The sequence below is a fragment of the Ambystoma mexicanum genome, chromosome 11, assembly GCF_040938575.1.
Source record: "Ambystoma mexicanum isolate Mex_15411 chromosome 11, UKY_AmexF1_1, whole genome shotgun sequence".
NCBI classification, from domain to species: Eukaryota; Metazoa; Chordata; class Amphibia; order Caudata; family Ambystomatidae; genus Ambystoma; species Ambystoma mexicanum.
Genome location: NC_090934.1, coordinates 1439509076 through 1439524404, shown reverse-complemented (window position 1 = coordinate 1439524404; position 15329 = coordinate 1439509076). Strand labels below are relative to the sequence as shown.

Below are 15329 nucleotides of genomic sequence, written 5' to 3'. Positions count from 1 at the left end.
CCTTCTATAAGACATCATAGACTTTTTTTGCTGTTGTTTTGAACCTTTCCTGTCTTTTGGAGGTATGTGAAGCCTTTCTGCTCCACTTGGCTTGCCTAGCCTATCTGTTGTGGGGCACAGATCTGTCCCTATGGCTATCCGTGCAAAAACTCATTTCTCTGTTGTAAAGTTCTTTATTTTTCATGCGCACATCACCTTCAATGAGGTGTGGTAGGGATACTTAGTGTTCTTTTAACATTATTTTAAGCAACTTTGTTACTTGGTTGATGTTTCCAGGGTGAGCTGGTGGCAGCAGATACTTTTTTATTTTTTTATTACTTGATTCAATTGTTAAAACAAGAAAACAATTTTTACAAGATTCCTTGTTGCAGATCAATCTCTCGGTCTAGAGTCTTCGCAGTGAATCCTGATCGCACCAGCCTCCACCAACTAGAGGGGGAATTTGTTCCCCTCAGATTGTAGGTTATTTAGGTTCCGGGCGTTTCATCAGGCCTAGACTTTCAAAGAAGTCCAGCATGGCTATAGTGCATCTGGTATTTTCGAAGGGATTGGTTCCTCCGACGTATTCCACATCTATGACAGGTAATCACCAGAGCTGTGCTGCTTCGGAACATTTTCGGCTCCTGCGTCGATGACGTTGATACGCTGTCCTCGAGGGCCTACGTCGAGCAGACGTCACCGGATGTTATAAGTAGGATGCACGACGCCCGTAGCCTCAGTTCCGTTTTTCCGCGAACGTATTCGCTTCGGAGATCTCGGTGCGACTCGTTTCTTCTGAGTTATTCTATCGGTTCTTCGAACTTGTTTGTTTGTGAAGATATCATGTCTTTGTCTGCTTCTACCCCGCGGCCGGGCTTCAAGAAGTGTCGGGACTGGGGTTCCAAGATGTCACTTACTAACCCGCACAACACCTTCCTCTGGTGCCTCCGTGAGGACTACGCCACGGATGACTGTGACGATTGCCAGTCGTTAACATCGAAGGCCTTGTGGGAGCGGAAGAAGCAGCTTTCTGTCGGTAGGGTTTCCAAGCCCCGAAAGTAAAAATCCGCTGGGCTTTCGACCAACGATTCGAGAGGCAACTCTCCGTGTCGTCGGTGTAAGTCCAGGGGGTCTCGGTCCCGAGTGGTTCCCACCATTCCTCTGCCTCTCCGAGGCACTCGTGGAAGTGCCGTCACCGGTCGCCTTCCCTGTCCTCGTCCGAGGACTCGGCCCGTCGATGGGTTGCTTGTCCCAACAAGCACTCTTCTCCTGCAGAATGGGATGCATTTCGTACAGAGATGATGGCGATTTTTCAATCGCAGGCTTCCGTTCCGTTCGCGCCTTCGAAAGAAGCTGGCAGGGAACGTGCTAGGGCCACCGCTCGCACGCCTTCGGGCTCGGGTGGTCGGCGTGATTATCGGGAGCCTTCGAGGTCCCAATCGGACATTTCACTCACACTCTATGGAATTGTTTCATTGGCGGCTGAACATATTCCCGAAGGGGAGGAACGGGATGGCTTTCTTGCCCTTGTACAGGATGGCAGGGATGCCATGTGTGAATCCGTTCAGTTGGATCTGGACGTGGCAGACTGTGTCAGCCGGTCCATGGCGGCGAGCACCGTGATGCGCAGATTTGCATGGTTGCGGAAGTCGGGGTTTGCTCCGTGTGTACAAGCCCTGCTTCTCAACATGCCTTTTGATGGTGAACATCTTTTTGGCAGCAAGGCTGACGAGAGCCTTGAGAGGTTGCAGACCTCCAAAGCTACAGCGAAGTCGTTGAGCGCTGCAGTTCGCCAACCTCTGCCTTTTTGTCCTAGGGGACAGCAATGGAGGGGAGGTTCCTTTCGATACTACTCTACCTTTGGTAGATCGAGGGGAGCTGCAAGTCAAAGGGGCGAAAGTAGGACCACCAGAGGTGGAAAACAAGGTACTCAAGGTGCCAAGGCCGCACGGGCAGTTGCCTCTTTGCCCTCAGGCACTGCCGCAGCCGCTTCAGCTCAGTCATGAGGCCATGTCCATGATTTGCCGGTTGGGGGAAGGCTGGTGCAGCATCTTGTAGAATAGCGTGCCGTTACTTCAGATGTGTAGGTTCTGGAGATCATAGCCCATGGCTAATGTCTTCCTTTCCGGCAGAGGCCTCACGACAATCCATCAGGGAATCTCTCTTTGAAGAGTCTGGATCTGCTCCTTGCGCAGGAAATCAAATCCCTGCTGGAGAAAGGCGCCATAGAACTGGTGCCTGTAGCGGAGAGGAACAAGGGATGGTATTCCCCATATTTTTTTATTTTGAAAAAAGACTGGGGATTGTGACCCATCATGGATTGCGTGGTTTGAACAAGCTCCTCAGGAAGGACAAGTTCCAGATAGTTACTCTCTCTCAAGTCCTCCAGGCCCTTCAACTTCAGGACTGGTTGGTGTCTCTCGACCTCAAGGACGCTTTTTTTCATGTGCCGATTCATCCCAAGCACAAGAAGTACCTGAGGTTCGCGGTTGGCGACTCGCACTTTCAGTTTCGGGTCCTGCCGTTCGGATTGACCTCCGCCCTGAGGGTCTTCACCAAGCTTATGGTGGTGGTGGCAACGTATCTCGGGAAAGGGGGGATTCACATCTGCCCCTACCTGGACGATTGGTTGATCAGGGCACGCTCTCCTGAGCAAGTCCTGGATCATCTGTCAGTCACCTGCCACTCCCTTCACAGGCTGGGCTTCTCCCTCAACTTAAAGAAGTCCCACTTGACGCCAACCCAGGGGCTCCAGTACATCAAAGCAGTGCTAGACACGTCCCTGGGGCAGTGTTTCCCTCCCCAGGTGATGGCTCATCACATTCTACAGATGGCGCAGAAGTTTCAACATGCCCAGAGTCTCCCGGCGTTCGAGTTCTTGAGGTTGCTAGGCCTCATGGCATCCTGCATTCTCCTGGTGCCAGAGGCCAGGCTGCGGATGAGATTTCTGCAGTGGGTTCTCAAGATGCAGTGGTCGCAGTCTTCCGGCAGGATGTCGGATCCCATTCAGGTGCCGCCCTCGGTCGCCCAGGTTCTTCTGTGGTGGGCCGTCGAAGGCAATCTGATGAAGGGGGCTCCATTTTGGCTACCCTGGCCAGAGGTGACGATCGTGATGGACGCATCCCTCACGGAATGGGGAGCTCATGCCAACGAGTTGACAGTCAGCGGTCGTTGGTCTCCATCGGAGTCCAGGCTCCATATCAATTTGTTGGAGCTGAGGGCCATCAGGCTAGCCCTGAAGGTTTTTCAACCGTCTGTGCGGGGGAAGAATGTCCTGATTCTGACGGACAATACAGTGGCCATGCACTACCTCAAAAAAGGTGGGGCGGCAGGGTCTCTCCCTCTGTGCAGAGAGGCGATGCAGCTTTGGTTCTGGGCCATCCAGCAGGAAATTTCGATCTCTGCAGTTCATCTGGAAGGAGACGAAAACGAGGCGGCGGACGCTCTGAGCAGGCAGAGCACGGTCTCTCATGAGTGGGAGCTGGCTCAGGAGATTCTCCTGGAGATCTTCGCCCTTTGGGGGACCCCTGAAGTGTATCTCTTCGCCACCAGTGTCAACCGGAAGATTCTGCTTGCGGGAATTTCCTCCAAGAGGAGCCTTATTGGACACGTTCGTAGTGTAGTGGTCCTTCCCACTGCTGTACGCGTTTCCTCCAGGCCCACTCATTCCGCAAGTGCTGCGGAGGTTACAGAGGTTCGGTTCCCGAATGATCCTCATTACTCCGGCATGGGCCCGGAGAATGTGGTACCTGGACCTTCTCGACATGTTCATCTGCCCTCTACGCTGTCTTCCCTACCGAGACGAGCTGCTCTCGCGGGAGGTGGGGGTCAGGTTCTCCATCCAGAGGTCAAGTCCCTCAACCTTCTTGCTTGGCTTCTGAAAGGTTGAGGTATATGGATTGGGACCTCCCTGAAGACTTGATGGAGGTGTTGCTTTCGGCCAGAAGGCCTGCAACAAAGTCCCTGTACCATTGCCATTGGAGAAAGTTCTACGACTGGTGCAGGGTCAAGAATGTCGATCCTTTTTCATTTGCCATTCCTGTGGTTCTGTCTTTTTTGCTTTCGTTAGCCCACAAGGGCCTGCAAGTCGGTACCATTAAAGGTTACCTGGCGGCGCTGTCCATATTTAAGCACTCGTCTGAGGAGTTTTCTTATTCTAAAATTCCTAATGGGTGCACCATTTGAGCCTTTACATTCTTGTCCTTTGAGACTGTTGACCCTTAAAACTGTATTTTTAGTTGCGGTTACTTCCACTCGCAGAGTGAGTGAGTTGCAGGCACTATCTGCCAAGCCAACCTTCACAGTGTTTCATAAGGACATGGTTGTCCTTAGGGTTCGTCCTTCTTTTCTTCCGAAAGTTGTGTCGGAATTTCATTTAAGCCAGAAGGTCATTCTTCTGGCGTTCTATCCTCCTCCACATCCTGGTAAGGAAGAGGAGAGGCTCCATAGGTTGGATCCTAGGAGAGCTTTAAGTTTCTACATCACATGCATGTCCTGGGTCAGAGCGGACAATGAACTCTTTGTAGGATACGCTGGAAGGCGTTTGGGACAAGCTGTTACTAAGCAGACTTTGTCTAGATGGATTATCTTGACAACTTCTGAATGTTACCGCTTGGCGGGTAAGGACCCTCTGTTAGGCTTACGGGCCCATTCTACTAGAGGTGTGGCTGCCTCTACTGCTCTGCAGAGGGGTGTTCCCATTCGTAACATTTGTGAAGCAGCCACATGGGCCTCTGTCCATACTTCTGTAAAACACTACGCCCTGGATTCTATCCATGGGCAGGATTTGGCCTTTGGCAAGGTGGTCCTCTATTCTGCAATTTAATTGGGCATTCTAAAATTCTAAATTCTTTTCCCTCCTCCATACGTTGGTACTGCTTTGGGAGTCTGTCATAGATGTGGAATACGTCAGAGGAACCAATCCCTTCGAAGAACAAGTTACTTTCTTACCTGGTAACGTTCTTTAGATGGGGTGTTCGGACGACGTATTCCACATGGTATCCAGACAAAATGTCAAACATTTGGTTGAATGACAAAAATGTCTAAAGAAAAATGTCTAAAAAATAAAAAAATAAAAGTAATGCTTTTTTTTTTATTTACATGTTTTTTTGTTCCGCAAGTTAAAAAAAAAAGGTTAGAACAGAATTTATTTTTAAAAACGGGGTTTGGGGGGGAGGCGGAACCCCCCCATTTCGAACAAAAAAAGACATTTGAATTTTTTTTCAACATTTTGACTTTCGACCAAATGTTATTCGAAATAGTGACTGTAAACTATTCCACATCATTCCTTCCCAGCCTGCCCCGATACAGAATTTCTTATGCGATTGCAGCTTACGTTTCTGCAAGGCTTTCTGTGGTCATACTGGCAGAAGATTGGTGCCACACGTTCTGGGAAAAAACTACAGGCCTTTCACTCTCTGCCAGAAGATTGCCGGGATGTAAGGCATGGCTTCTGCAGCGTACGTTATTATGGGGACGACTTTCATCCTGCAGAATGTCAGAACAGGAGACCTCAAGAAGCATCCATACTTGTTGGATAGGATTCTGGTCTGTGTTATCAAAAGACATACTTTTTTCAAAAGAGTTTCGCACATCGGGATTTCTTTGACATTTTTGTTCAGTGTTACTCCGAGGTATCTGAATTCATTCACGATCTCCAGGGTCTTGTCTTGTACCGTCGAGGCGAAATTCTCTTTTTCTCGTGCCTTTTTCCAAAATCAGGATTTTGTTTTTTTCTTGGTTCATCTGTAGGTGATTAGCTTGCAGGTAGGAGTCAAGGTTTGTGAGTTGTCTTTGAAGACCTATTGGCGTTTGGTCCATTAAGATAATATCATCTGCCTATAGCATTCTTGATATTTTCTCTTCTCCCAGCCTTGGTGGAAAAGTGCGAACTTTGGTCTCCTGGTCTTTGTAATCCGCTATATATGCATTATAGAGTGCCGGTGCGAGGGGGCATCCTTGCTTCACTCCTCGTTCGGTTGCTATCCAGGAGGACAGTAGGCTTTGCTGGTTCAGTCATACACATCAATGTTCTGCTGTACAGTTCCTTGATGGGATTCAGGATTACCAGTTAAGTTTTTAAATTTTGCTGATGATGATTTCTCGATCCTTAGGGATCTGCCATTCGGCTTTAGTTGGTTGTGCGGGTGCAGTAGGTTGCTTGGGGGCTCTGTACAGTTGTTCAAAGTGTTTAATCCACCTCGGTTCTCCCACTGCATTGGTTAGTAGCTGGTTGTCGCCTTTTGCATTGGCGTTGACTAACAACCAGAAGTCCTTCGTTTTCTTGCTGCAGATTATCCGCAGCATTGTTTCTGCATTGTCTTGATTTCTCTGGTGTTTGGTAGCTCTCAGCAAGGATTGGTACTGTTTAATTGCTTTCATTACTTCCTCTCCTTTCTTTTTGGAGCCTGATTTGTTTGCTTCTCTTTTTAATTTTCTGATGTACTTCCTTCTCTCAACCAGTTGTCTGTTAAAGACGTGAACTGTCGAAGTTGGGCGGTTGGAGTATTTGTTTTCAATGCTTTTGAAGACTGCCGGGGCTGTCGAGTAGTCTGCAGTGTTACTGGAGCCTCTGCTGTTCTGAATCGTGTGCGCTACGTAGTCTTGCGTCAGTGTGTTGATTGCGGAGTCCGGGAGGCGAAGGCGGGTGCCGTAGCAGTTGACGTCTAGGGTGGTGCTCATTACCCATTTTTCCGTACTCCTTGTGTGCCACTCGTGAGACAATAGGTTGTGGTCACTGTGGGCTGTCCTTGTCACTTTGAAAGAGATGAAGTATTTCAGCAGGCTTCTGGACACGTAGATGTAATCTATGGCTGCCCCTTCCCCATTTCTCTCCCAAGTTGGGATGTGACTGAGCTTTGTGTTGGTTATAAGATGCAAGTTGTACAGGTCTCTTGATTCCATTAATTTGGACCACAACGCGGCCCGGCCTCCCGTATTTGCCTGACAAGTAAGTAGATCGACATCCAAGTCCCCTGCGATCATTATGTGTCTGACATCTTCCTCAATTAAAGCTGATTCGATTGTCGATTTCAACTCCATCAAGAATCTCTCATTTGATATTCGCAGGGGGTTCCAGTAGATGTTTGAGTAAGATCTTCTCTTGGGTCTTTCTCTTGGTACTTCGAAAAGGGGTGGACCAGTCGATAATGGATGCCAAGATAAATTCGGTTCCTTTGATGACTTTTGTCAGAATCAGGGTGCTGCCTGATTTTATCGCTGTTATTAGTCCCGAACGCGGTCTTCCTTTGGAGCCCTTGTGGGCGGGGGAGTGGGCTAACTCGAATCCGTCTAGAGAGGGTTTTCGAATAAGTCACGTCTCTTGCAGACATAGTACGTCGAAATTAGGTCGGTGGACGTCAGATTTTGTTGTTAAGTGTGAGAAGCCCCTTGTGTTCCAAGAGGCCAGTAGCAGTGTCGATGTGGTGTCAGATCCCCGGGAAGTTTTCGTATGCCCCGGAGTTTGTTTTTCCTTGAGTGGTGGCTATTTGGTTCTAAGCTTGTCCACTTGGGTCTTGAACCAGTCACTGTTTTTTTCATTTGAGGTTCCATTCCTGTTCTCCCTGAGGTTCCACCTTTTTTCCCCTTTGGTGGCCCAGATGCTTTCATTCATGTTACATTGTCTTTTGTGGTCAATTTTCGCCGTACTTCTTTCATTCTGATGTTGTCTGTGCGAGAAGTGATGTTGCTTTTACTTTTTTCTGGTCACGTGGCGGAGTCTGCGCATTGTTTGTCCAAGTTCCTTGTACTGCGCTTTTCCCTTTTTCTTCCCAAAATGAGTTTGATCTCTCGAGGGGTCCATGTGGTTGCCTTAAGGGAAGTCTCGATGACGGCGAGTCCAGAAGACCTCTCATGTTTCTTCCTCGCGATGGTGATCGAGGACTTCGGGGAAAAGTCTCCCTCCTTGCCTTTTCGATGTTAGTTGGCAACTCTTTTATTGCCAGGTTAAGATCTAGTCCAAGGTTACTTAGATCATCTTTCGTGCTCGAGAGAAGTTTTTGAGTTTTGCTCGAGTTAATGTGTAAGTAAGAGCTGTCCTTTCTTCCGTTAGGGTTGGGTTCCAGTATGTCAATAATGTTTGGTGAGGAAGATTGGAGGGATTTGACTTGCTTGAAGATCTTTGTAATTGCCTTGTAGTTCAGGGTCCAATTGTCCCGGTCTTCCCGGCCTCTTTGCAGCTTGAATATTCGGGTAGGTATGGGTTTGCAGCTGTTGTTTTGGTCGACGAACCCTGAGTTTTCTTTCTGGGAGCAAGGACTAGGACACTCGTTGAAGTCGTTGACCCGTGACCTATAATGCGTTTTTGATTTGGTGAGTGGCCATTGGGGGTACTTCCGTCCACTTGAGTAATGATGGGTCTCTTTGTCTTTTTCTAGTTTGTCACTTCGTACCGCGTCAATCGCTTTTTTCCCGTAGTGTGGAACTTGGTTGGAGACCGGTCTCGTACAGACAAGGAGCGTCTACGCTTTAAGCCTTTGGAATTTGTCGACTCTGGGCCTCCTCGGGTGCTTTTGTTCTTGGTTTTCTTGACCTGTGTCTGGAGTGGTTGCGGCGAGTGTTGGGTGTTTGTAAAAAGCACCCTCTTCTTTCTGTTGGGCACCAGGCGAGGGTCAGTAAGTTCCAGTTTTGTCCTTTTTTGTTGCAGAGCTTCAGGGCTCTCCGATTCAGAGTCTTTGACTGTGTATAGACTCAAATTCATTAATTCAATTGAGTCCTGTGAGTGTTCCTCTCCTGATGGCTCCTCGTCTCCTTGATCACCCATGATCTGAAGAAGGGGGGGAGTTTTTCCGCATGGGGGTATTGTGATTGGATACAGTATTCTTTTGAGTGAAGTTAGTTTTCACGTTGGCCGATCTTCTTCTGGCAGGTGGTGTCTCCCTTTGGTCAATGATGGCAGTGTTTTGACTTAAAGGTGTTTTCTTCTTGGAGTCCTTTAGAGTTGAGCCCTTGTGAGAGAAGATGTAAAATGTGGGGAAAATGTGATCAGCCGTGAAGATGAAAATTGCTGAAGAGCTGAAGAGGATTTCTGTTTCGGACTTGCGTTTGCTTTTTGTGTGGCTTCTCCTGTTCTTTTTTTATAGCTGGGGTTTGGGCGATTTCCGCCTGATGGGCCAGTCTGTGAGGTTGTGGGTAAGGAGACTATCTATGACTGAGTGTGGGTCTTCAGTTTGGGGTCTGGTGGTGCGCTCTGGTACGCACGGTATAGCGGTGTTTGCAAATTTGGGTGTAGGACTTAAAGTTGGGGCCAGTGTGGCCTCCGTTTGGGTGTACTGGGATCGTGTTATCTTGGACTCATAGTCTCTGGTGTTGGATTCCATGCTTGATTTCACCATGTTTTGCCCTTCGTCTCTAGTGGTTAGCAACTCCCACTGAGGGTTTCTTAACTGAGCCATCACAAATCCCTCTAAGTAGATTAGCTTGGTGTGCATAAAGGCTATCAACGTGTTTTGGTCTTTCAATGAGTCATTGCAGTACAGTTTTCCGAATGGTGCCAAGGTGATTGTCACTGTGGAAAGGATTGTCATAGGATCTGTTTTCTTTTGGGGAGAATCCTGAGTCGATTTACTAGAGATCTCGCTCAGCCGTCTATTTGCCATTGGAGTGTGTGCGCTTAAGTCTGTTACTTGTGGATGTTGTTTTGTCTGCGCTTTTTCTCTTTTCGATAGCTTCAGATAGTGGTGCACTGGAGGTGGTGTGCGCCAGAGGTACCTGCCTCTTCGAGGGCATGTTGATGGTTATCTGTCTCTCTCTCTCTATGGTCCCTCTCTTCTCTGTGGGATTCCTGGAGATTTCTTGGGCCCTTTGGAGAGTGCCTGAGTTCTGTTGACCTTGCGGCTGAGGCTGAGCCCTTACCGTCTCCAACACTCAGTGGAGGTGCAGGGGGCGTTTGGAGACTCTCTGGGTGAGTTTTAGGCTCTGTTGGAGGGGGAGTCAGCGTTTTGCTATGCTCATTCCTTGCTGTCAGCAGTTGGCGTGGTGACTCCGATGGATTTTTTGTGCTGGTTGGTTTTGGCACTGCGTCAGGATTGTTTTGGAGTAAAGGAGTTTTACTTGGGGGGAGTATGAGAGGAATGTTGAGACCTGTTGGGTGCATCGCAGTGTCTTCCACAATAGCCAGTAGCTCTGCATCTGTAATGTCTTGGTGGGTGGCTCCCACTGGGCGCCCTTTCCGGCCAAAGTACTCTTTGAGCGTGGTCATAGATGTAAGTGGTTTTGGAAACGCTCAGTTCTTGTTGGTTTTTAATTGTTCTTCTGTACGGTGCTTTAGACCTTGTTGCCTTTCGGGCTGTCATTTCCTGTTGCCCACTGTTTTCAACAGTTGATGTTGTGCTGGTGGAATTCTTTCCTCCTTGTTAGGTGAGCCCCCCACTTCAAAAGTGGTGTGAACATTCAAGCCACCCGTACCCAATATTAGGGCCGAGATGTCACTCAGTGGGGAGGCAGGAGAAAGAGGGGTGGGCACCACCGTTACTTAAACATAAGGTTACTCAATTAATTCATAAGTAGTTATGCTTCTGGAGCTGCTGAGCTATTGTAGGGTCCTCTGACACCAGGACCCTGTGTCCACACAATGTACAAAATTAAGTTGGATAAGATTATCCAGCTAAGTCTGGCGCTCTCAATGAAGCTCGCAATGATCTGTGATAGTTCTGTTGTGATTTATCAAGTTCCAGGAAATTCCAAAGATTTCTAATACTTCAAGCAATTCTTTAGCTGTAGTTCAAGGTTTACGGTTGGTAGTCTATTAGGTACAGAACCAAAAAGCAAACTAATATGGTTGGTGTGTAGTTGGTTTAATGCCAATGTATTTTGGAGTTGAACTCCTTTGTCAGGGCGTTAACCACACTTACATATTCAAAATATATACACAGGTGAATGTACCAGGAATAACATAAATCAAATGCTGGAAAACATATCCGGAATGAAATGCATCAAAAGAAACACACATAATGCGTATAAGTAGTGAAGGTTGGCAGACACCCAAAATTAATTCAAATCATTGTGATTAATAAAGGCAAAGGTAAAGTTCAATTTGTACCCAATGTGAATGTAATGTCCAGTTGTAAATGCAGGAAAAAATGGTGGTAATAGAAAGTAAAAGAATGATTGGAAACTAATCGATTGGTATCATACATTAAAAGCCAATTGAACTGGCTTTGTGCTTTGCATCATGTGTAACCTTTCTTTGGTTTTATTCAGATTACCTTTGGTGATTCTTCATGGAATCTTGCACTGCTTACATATGAGAGAGTCTATCTCAAGTGGCTGTGCTGTGAAAAGAACGAGTGACGTAGGCTTAATATGATCATTGCGTGCAAGTTTGTCAAATTAATTGAGTGCCATTAGTGAAAAAGTAAAGGCTTACCGGTATGTGTTATTCACTGCAATTGCTGTGTTGTGAAAAACAAATTGATGTGGTCTTAGTGTGCTCATTCAGGTTCTGATAGTATCTAGTGTAGTTAAAGAAACGGCAGGAACTTACCATTGCGTGTTGTACAACGTGACAGCAAGAGAAGTATTGATTAGTGCGTTTGTCGCAGTAATGGAGGCATTTTTGTTATACTTCGTTCCCTAAGCAACCTTGCCTGGCGTGACTGAAATGTAGCGGGCGTGCCCGGCCTTCTGATGCCTCGTGTCCCGCATCCCCATGGTGACGGGGAGATAGGACGGGTGGGGTCCTGTACAGGAACTGGACATTCTCCAATAACTTGATGTGATGTCGCAATGTCAATGTGTATTACGGATGAGGAAGCAAAAATAATAGAGGCATTAATGTTGTTCTACGTCCACTAAGCAACCCTGCGTGGCGTGGCGGAACCTTAGTGGGCATGCCCAGTGTTCCGACGCCTCGCGTCCCGCATCCCCATGGTAACTGGGAGACGAGACGGGTGAGGTGCTGAAGTGGAACTGAAGATCAGTTTCTCGAAGTGGTAGCACTATTTCAATGAGTATTGCGTGTGGAGTAGCAAGAAGTCACCTATAATTCCCCTAATAAAATGCAAGTATATATAATTGTAGCACAAAAGGCCTAACGTCGAGCGGTATTACTGTCTTGAATGTAGAAGCGTTGTGTGTTATGTATGGGTTGAGGGCTGTACGCTCGGAAAAGATGGGGCTAGTACCAAGATGTTTATATACAATCATGGTGGCAATAAATCCCTTCAGTAGTGGGTGCCTCTGTGAGTGTGTATACATTGTACATTATTATCATTGCATGAATCTTACATTTATGTACAGAGGCATTGCGTGAATCTTACATTTATGTACATAGGATTTGAAGATCTTCACTTTATATTTATGTGAAAGCCTAAATCGAACTGCTTGTGTGCAATCAAATATGTGGGTAGATGCATCAGGTTACTGATATAAGTATACAAATGTGTACTATGCATATCTATATTAACGTATATTTGTATGCAATGTTCTAATATGGTCAGTCCTGTGTTCATGTACCATTCAAACCTTACACCATATCTGGTGGGTGAGCATGTCTCAATTCGCTCATATAGAAAAAAAGGTAACTGATGAATCCTTAAAGAGCTGGTAGTCACTGTGAGAATGTGCATAATATCCACTATATGAGAAGCACAATGTGGTTAATAATAAACTGTGTGATACTACAATCTTGTGCATAATAAACAAGTGCATAATAAACAATCATGTCTGGGAACATTTAAATGGATGTGCTATAGGAAGCATGCACAATTGATATCTTCATCCAATCCTCGTGGAGATAGAGTCCCCAAATGTTCGAACCAAAAGCACTCCCTTCTGTCAAGTTTGATCTGAATATTTTCATAGGGCTCATTTCTCTGAACCATCTCCAGTATTAGGCAAGTGGATTTGTGCCAAATTGTGTCTCTTGTTGAACCAATGTCTCGCAATAGCTGAATTCCGTTCTTTTTTGCGTATACAGGAACGGTGTTCGTTCCAACGGAGTTTAGCTCTTCTTTGTGATTGTCCAACGTAATACTGTCCACATGGACACATGATCGCGTAGATAATGTTTGGTGTATCGCAGGTAGCAAATGATTTCAACATAATCTTTTTGCCAGCGTGTGGATGATTGATTGTATTTCCTGCACATAACTGCAGTTGCTGCACTGTAAACGTGGAAAAGTTCTGATGCGTTTAGTGTACAATTGCCTACTGGGTTGGCGTGTTTGTACCAAACAATCTCTGAAGTTTTTACTGCATTGGTAGGCAAACGTGGGTTGTTCCTTGAATAATTCCTCGGTCCTCTGGTCACAGGACAGTACCTGCTAGTGTTTTCTGATTATTGATTTTATGCGGCTGCTTTGTGTAGAGAATCTTGTGACAAATACTAGTGGTGGTTCGGTTTTAGTTTTTCTTGCAGCTGTTAGTAGTTCGTCTCTGTTTTTTTGTTCTACTTTTTGTTTTGCCCCTGCAATCTCCTCCTGTTTGTGCCCTCGTTTGATGAATTTTTCACCCATCTTTTTAAGTTTGCTATTGTAGTCCATTGGATCGCTAATAATACATTTGACTCTGAGCATTTGGCTGTATGGCAGATTTTTTTTATCAAACTAGGTTGGTGGAAACTAAGTCTGTGTAGCAAATTGTTTCGATCAGTTGATTTGGTGTAGATGGTGGTCTTGTAATGTTGTTCCATGGACTGTATGTTTACATCAAGAAAATGGATATTGGTCTTGGAGTGTTCATGAGTAAACTGGATTCTTTCGTCGATGGTATTCAAGTACACAAAAGAAATCCATGAGTTTTGTCTCTGTGTCTGTCCATATTCCAAAGACCTCATCAATAAATCGTATCCAGATCGCCAAATGTGGTTTCCATGTATGATGATTCAGTATATGGTCTGTTTTGAATTTGTGCATGAAAGTATTTGCATACGAGGAACCATAGTTGCACCCATTGCAGTTCCTGTGATTTGCATATAAAACTGTTTCATGTATTTGAAATATAAATTTGCTGATATGAAACGGAGTAAAATAATAATAAATTCGTTGTTTGCTTCTATGTCTCCTGTATTGAACAGTAGCCATTCAATTGCTGCAATCCCTAGGTCGTGTGGGATTGATGTGTACAGATTCCTTCCATCAACTGTGAACAGGATATGTGAAGGTGAATGTGGTATTGTTCCTAATAGTTGAAAAAAGTGTGTTGTATATTTGATGTAAGTCGATGTCTTCTGAATCAGAGGTTGCAAAAAGTAATCAATGTATTTCCCAATCTGTTGTAGTATACTGTTGATTCCAGCCATGATTGGTCTCACTGGTGGGTTTATGAGATCCGTATGTATCTTTAGTAACATGTAGAGGTTTGGAATGCAAGGGTTCTTATTTATTAAAAATGTGTGCGTGTGATGATTAATCCATGCGTTTTCTTGTGCTTCATCCAATATGATTTCTAAGCTTTGTTTGATCTTCATTGTGGGGTCCTTGTCCAATGGTTTGTATGTATTGTCTGCAAGTTGTCATTTGCACTCTTTATCATAGTCTTCAGTGTTAAGGATGACCAGTGCTCCACCATTATCTGCTGGTCTGATCGTTATTGATTCATCACTGTATGGGTCTTTCAATAATCTCAGTATGTGGGGTTTAAGGTACTTACGTTTTGTACCTTTGAAGTTGATCTTCTCCAAGTCTTTAAGAACTTATTTCTCAAAAATGTCAACAGCTGGTATATTGATCAGCGGTATACATCTGCTCTTGCTTTTGAATTCTTTATAAGGTACTTCATCAGGGGTAATCTGTGGTTCTTCCATTTCACTAAAAAATGCTTTTAGTTAAATTTTCCTGATCAATTTGTAAAGCTCCACTTTAGTGTCAAATAGTGAAGTGCGAATGTTGGGACTAAACTTAGTCCCTTCGGGAGTGTCTGTTTCAGCGGAAGAAAGAATTCTGGATGTTAAATTTATTACTAAATTCTTCTCTGTTGTAAGCGTGTATGCGGTCCTCCCCGACCTTTTTCTTTTGCCCCCACGGATTCTTTTCCTCCTCTTCCTAAAAAATTAATTCCAGATGGTCTGTGTTGATTCAGAATTCCCTGTAGGTTGGCTCTCCTCTGCTGTACGGGTTTCGCTGGTTGCTTTGGATTCTGAGCTGGATGTGTTACTTGAATTGTTCTCTGTGGTCTTCTCATAGTAGGTGCATACTTGTCCATCCAGGAGTAGACCTCATCATTGATATAGTCATATGTGTCTCTTGAATTTCCTGATTTTCTTATTTTCCAGTTCCGGTCAGCTTGGAGTTGATCTCCACTAGCACTTCTTCTATCTCCTCTTTTTTCAGTTTAAATGAGTTGGCAAGTTCTATCTCGATTTCCTTGATTTCAGTATCGATTGTTTGGAGGTTAACGGTAAGTTCTTGAAT

The 15329-nt window shown here is 45.6% G+C and overlaps 1 protein-coding gene across 4 annotated transcripts in view; it reads left to right on the top strand.

Moving 5' to 3' along the window:
• CHD2 (chromodomain helicase DNA binding protein 2) overlaps positions 1-15329 on the top strand; it is a 1289637-nt gene that overhangs the window by 283456 nt on the left and 990852 nt on the right. The window lies entirely within an intron of this gene.